This window comes from Cryptomeria japonica, unplaced genomic scaffold (assembly GCF_030272615.1).
Source record: "Cryptomeria japonica unplaced genomic scaffold, Sugi_1.0 HiC_scaffold_873, whole genome shotgun sequence".
Classification (NCBI taxonomy): Eukaryota; Viridiplantae; Streptophyta; class Pinopsida; order Cupressales; family Cupressaceae; genus Cryptomeria; species Cryptomeria japonica.
The window spans coordinates 20,250-26,861 of record NW_026729594.1 but is presented as its reverse complement, the minus strand read 5'-3'; positions in this window follow the sequence as shown (position 1 = coordinate 26,861).

Here is a 6,612-nt window from a genome sequence, read left to right as displayed (position 1 = left end):
ATTATTGGTGAATTTTTTTATTGCATTGTAAATGGGTAAAATCTAAGCTTGTTTGGTTCCAAACTATTATGGAAAGATACAATAACCATTAGGTTTGAATTTATTATTAGGACTATTAATTAACAATAACTCATACAATATAACTAAAAGAAACTGATTAATAATTATTGTTTTTTCAAATTGAAGAACATTTTGAAATATAATGGATAATAGGGGAAAACTTATTTTAAAGATTTTTCAAAATAATAAAAAACATTTTAGCAAGAAAAAACCAAAATCAATATTTTTAAGAAAAATGTGATAAAATAATAAAAGAGATGCAATTGAAAATAGAGAATCCAAGAATCATAGTTAATAGCCTAGATACTAAACATGCATTTAATTTCATTAATCTAGACCCAAAATCATGTGCCATGCTCACACCCACAATGGATTGGATTGCAAACTAGATCGGGAATGAACTAGATCGGGATATTATGGTTTCGAGTGAACTGGTAAAAGAGACTAAAGAACATTTTTTCATTTTAATCCACATTTATCACTTTGTATTATTTCATTGTTGGTTTAGCTTTTATTTTGCAATACTCGAGGATATAGACCTGTAGAAAAATAAAGAAATTCAAGAAGGTGAGAGAGCAGGAAGTGGTGTGGTGGGGTATTTATTTGTAAACTGAATAAAAAAACTCAGCAAAATATCTGAAAAAAAAATAACATTATTACTAAGGTTTTGTAGGTGTATAAAGGTATATTGAATTTAACAAGATACATCTGCAACACAATGCAACTCTAGCTTTAGAATTACTTAGAACATGGATTCTCTTTCTTTGTCATGGAACTTTTTATCACTTGAAAAACAGGGAAAAAATAAGAAAAAAATGATGAATTTTCAAAAACATAATAACAAAGTCTATTAAGAACTTCTGAAATATTCAAATGTAGAACAACATATAGAAAGTTTATGACAATCTATATATGAAATAATTTTGTGGTTGTTTTGACAACACAAAGGATATCATTAAACATAATAGATGAGACTCTTCTTAACAATCAAAGAGACAATGGCAACCCAAAAGAAAAATGTTAATTTTTTAATTAACAGATAGGCTAGACTCATGATTTCTTAAACTTTGCTAATATATCTTGAAAGTAATATAAGAATTGTTCAAAATGAATGCAAGCCACAAAATAGGGTAGAGTATTAGGGTTTCAACATACAAACGGAAAATACAATCATCTGATATTTTTCACTTATCTAATAAAAACTTATGCTTTTACCGACACTAAAGCACCTTATTGCCTTTGACTAAACAATATTTCATGTCTCCTCCAACATCATAGGACCTCGGACATAATAGCAAGCAGCTGGAAGAAAAATCAAGGGGTATACTTGAAAACCTTCATCAAATCTTTAAGCAAATGTAAGAAGAATGTAGAAGCAACAATAAAACACGTACATTATATTTTTTTACGAATTTCATAAATATTAATACCGCCTCAGGGTGAACTCACAATAATGGTTCCCACTTTTTTGCCACTTTTGACACTGAGATGTACATTTTTAAAATAATCTTCAACTTCCAAGAACTATAACTTTTAAACTATTAAAAATTTGAAGATGATGTAAATTAGTGATTTCTAGCATTTTGTTTGTAGATTCTATATACATTTTTTTCAAATTTTTTAAGAGTGATGTGCCTCCCAAAATGCATAACTTTTTTTCTATAAATGATAAAAACTCAATTATTTCAAATTTTGGTTTGTAACATCAATATCCAGGGCTTGCATTTGGTTTTATAGTGATATGTTCAATATTTTTCATTTTATAAAGTTTTGAAGTCCGACTAGTCATAATTCAAACATAGGTTTATGTTTGAACACATAACTTGTCCTATATAAATCGAAATTCAATTTTATTTTTTTTGTTAGAAAGAAGACATCAATACCAGAGGCACAGATATTTTTCAGAATTTTTTTGAATTAGTTTCTTCTTTTTCCCAATGCGTTGAACAGAGAAGTTCATGTTCGGTGAAAAACCACTTTTCCATAAAATTAAAAAAACAAGAACATAATAAATTCAAAATATAACAAAATTATACTCATTGGAAAGCTTGCTTCGAGTACTACCATCTACTATTTTTGGGTTATCAAGATTATTTCATTCGTGCTTTCAACCAGAGCTCTGAAGTCATTAATTCTTCAGAACTCTGAATTTTTTTGGGAGAAACCTTTAATTTGAAGGTTCGAATGAACACCAGTTTAAGCGAACCCACATTCGCTCGATTTTGGCATGCACATTTTTGTAACGGCCATGTTCGAGGGAACCCAAGAATTTTTAAATGTCGGCTTTCATTCGAACTCTGGCCGACGCATTTTTTGTTTTTTTTTTCATTTGTGGAGTCATATAAATGTCCATAATTTTTTTCATTTTTTATCACACAAATGATTAAAATAATTCGCATTTTTGGATGAGAGAAGACATTTGAAAATTATTTTGAAGGCAATAATTTGAAGGTTTTTTGTAAAAGCATGGGGAACAAGAAGAGAAGGCAAAATAAGACTTCAAGGAATTATTCTCCCGAAATGGAAGAAAGATATCGAGAACAAAGAAGACAAAGATATCATGATGCAAGTATGTATTTTTTATTTTATTTCTATTTAATTTAATATGTATTACATATCAATTAATTAGAACTCAATATTTTTTATCTAATATTTTTAATGAAAATTAATTTAAAAAATCTTAATTAAATTAATTGAAAATAATAGGATTAAATAATTTTTTTTAATTGGAAAGCATAATTAATTGGAGATAATACATGTGTATCTGCAAATTTCAAATTCCATCAACTTGCTTGTAGTGTAATTGCATTTTTCTCCTATATAATTAAGTTCATTTATAATAGATAAGACCTGTTAAGTCATAAAATTAATAAGACCTATTATGTCATAATTTCTAGGTTCTAAATTATATATATTGAATATTTAATCTACATGTACAAGTAATTTCATGTGATAGGTCCTTTAATATCACATAATATATCTGTCTTAAGGGTAGTTAAGTATAATAATTGTGAAATATTTTTTCAAATGTGGTCATATTGATTTTAATATGAGGTCACCTAAGTTATCGTATGCATGCATCAAAATATTTGTACTTTTAATTTTCAAAATTGGAATTTCTAATTTATCAAAATTTTATTTTATGTGTTAAATTAGTGCTCAAAATTAGAGATTGAACTTTAATCCTAACCTAAGAACAAATTGAACTTTAAACCTAAACAAGTAATTTAATTAGAGTTATAACAATAAGGTCCTGAAAGTAATTAAATTTAATAAACCAAATTGAATGGGCTAATTTTAACATGTAAAGCTTTAAGCCAAATTCACCCCTATTCTTAATCCTAATTGAATAATCTATGATTAATTCAAGAACCTTACACAAACGAGCTTAAATTATGTGCAGAACGGGCAAACGAACCTGTTGAAGAAGACAATATAGTTGATGAACATAGGGAGGAGATTGTCCAAGTTGAACCAATGGAGACCTTTGAAGGAGAGGGGTCAGGTTCCTTACCTCCTACCACTGATATGGATGAGCATATTGTGGATCTAGCTAAACAGGTGAAGAGAAATATTTCTTATAAAAATTTAGATCATTTACTTGAAATGGATATGGATGAGATGAAACGTCTCAGTGAAGAACCTAGACATACTAAAAGGAAGTCAATGAATAAAAGTGGAAAAGAATTAATGTCTCATTTCAACAATCTTGATACTACACTAGAAAAAGCTCAATTGTTATCAATTGTACTTACTCATAAAGACTTAATAGATCCAATGAAATTGTTGGGTATAGATACAACAAGTCAAAAGAGGAAATCTTCTCAGCTACAAAAATCTACTGTTGATAATGTTAAGCAAGGTTTGGTGAACATTGGTAAAAAATATCGAAAACTATATAAGACCATTTAAAGAAGAGTGATGTTGACATCTTTAGTAAATGAAAGATTGCCTCAAAAAAGACAAATCTCTTCACTGTCATCTGAGTTTGGTTTTAGTAGAAGGACAATATCTAAATATGTTAAAAGGAGAAAGATTTTGGATGATACTACCTTAGAAGGGAATTGGGAAATTATGTGTAGAGCTCCTCGTTCTGATAGAATTGAAGATGTTGATAGGAACTTTGTGACAAGTTTTTGGAATGATAATACTCACCCTTCATCAAATAGTAGAGATGTTATCAAGCAAAGGATTGGTCCTGATCGTTATGATCTCCATGTAAAACATTGGATAGACACAACAAAACATGAATTGTATGTATTGTTTACTAAAACAAACCCTCATATAAAGATTGGACAAACCATGTTTGAATGGTTAAGGCCATATTATGTGAAGTTAAACAAAGTTTTTGAAACTTGTTGTTGTCATTATCACATCAAATTTGACTTGTACTATCAGGTGTTTCGAAAGATTAGAGAAGATAATGATGGTTAAAAAATTGCTCCTCCTAAACGAACAAGTCAATTCATAGCATCCATCTTATGTGATAAATCAGATGATAATGCAACCGGTCAAATAAATTGCATACGAGGAATTTGTGGAACATGCGGGGACTTGGCTAAATTGCCTTTGATAAAACCATACATATGCCATGGTTTTTTTGCCAAGTGGCAAGTAGAACAATTTAAAAGATTAAGAGACACTTTCCCACTTGGAACCATTCTATCTGTAGTTGACTTCGTAGAGAATTACTCTTTTGCACATCAAAAAGAGATTCAATCAGAGTATTACTTTTCAAAGCAAATCACTATTTTCGTGCATGTGTGTTATCAACATGCACAGATGAATTTGGATGGTGTTGATAGTACATTTGAAAATCATGTCATTAAGAAAGAGTACCACTTCTATATCAGTGATGATAAGGAGCATGACACACTTTTTGTACAACATTGCTTTAAGAAGTTTTTTGAATATTTGAAAGATAGAGGAATAACAATAGTTAAACATTTTTTTTGGTCTAATGGATGTGCGACACAATTCAAATCTTCGAGGCCATTTTATGCACTATGTAGATATCATCGAAATGACAAAATACCACATGTTTGGAGTTTTTTTGAGAGTGGTCATGGAAAGGGTGAACATGATGGTGCAGGAGCTTGTATCAAACGTGCTCTAAGAAAGCATCAAATAAAGTACAGAGGAGAACGTATAGAAAATGCACATGATGTTGTTGAATGGTGTAAGAAACACTTTGAGCAACCTAATTATCTTAGGGAGTCATCATTGAGAACATACAGGCCCATTCCATATAGAGTGTTTAAATCTAATCTAATCAAACATGTATTTAAATCTAATCTAATCAAACATGTATAAATCTAATATAATCAAACATGTATAATCTGATCAAACACAAACCAGGTATAAAGTATAATCTAGAGAAAAACTTCATTGTACATGCATGAAATATACAATCTAATCAAACATGTATTTAAATCTAATTTAATCAAACATCATGTATAAATCTAGAATATAATCAAACATGTATAAATCTAATATAATCAAACATGTATAAAACTTATGAAGTATAATCTAGAGTCTAAACTCCATGTATAAAGTATAAAGTATAATCTAGAGTCAAACACAAACCAGGAATAAAGTAAAATCTAGAGTCTAAACTCCATGTATAAAGTATAAAGTATAATCTAGAGTCTAAACTCCATGTACGTGCATGAATATATATAATATGAAAGTATATAAAAAGATAAATGTAAATGAGCTATAAAGTTTGGAGCAAATCAACAGGGATCATGTCGGCTACGAACTGAGCGACCATCTGAGGGGGAGTCCTGCAAAAGTAGAATTTATTTAAATATTAAATATAATATATCTATCTCTCTAGACGAGCATGTACATCAAATCCAAGTAGATTTAAATAAAAATTTAAATATAAATTGTAACGTGCATGTACATACATACATGTACATATATGTACCAAAAACCATAACTAGCCTGTACACTAACAGCATCTAAAGAATCTCTCCTACGCACATGCTCAGAGCTCAAGGAAGGAGTGACATGAGCTAACTGTCAATTTAAGGATTAGTCCACAATCAATTTAAATGATCTACAAATTAAAACTTAGGACTCTAGATTATTTATTAAACATGATCTATATATATAGATTTATCAGGTACAAATTTGCAACATGTATACATATCTTCTAAAAATTTAAATGCAGATGTACATGTACATACCTGTGTATCACCTGGAGTAGGCTGTATAGTCTGATCCTGTCCCGTGATCATATCAACAACATCACTCGTGCCTGCATATCTCTCTCTAGCTGTACGTATCACTGAGGAGTGCAAGGGGCTAACTAGATGAGTGGGCATCATAGATGAAGTTTGTGACTGTAGTAGCATGTCCATAAATCCAGTATGGCTCAAATCTCTCAGCTGATCCTCAAATGAGTCCAAACCCTCATCTGTGATATTCACCTGATCAGCTCGTATCTCCTCCTCAAATGAATCCAATTGGCCCTCATATGTGATATGGAGCTGATCAGCTCGTAGCTCCTCCTTTGTAGCAACAGAGTGATCTGTAGGTGGGTCA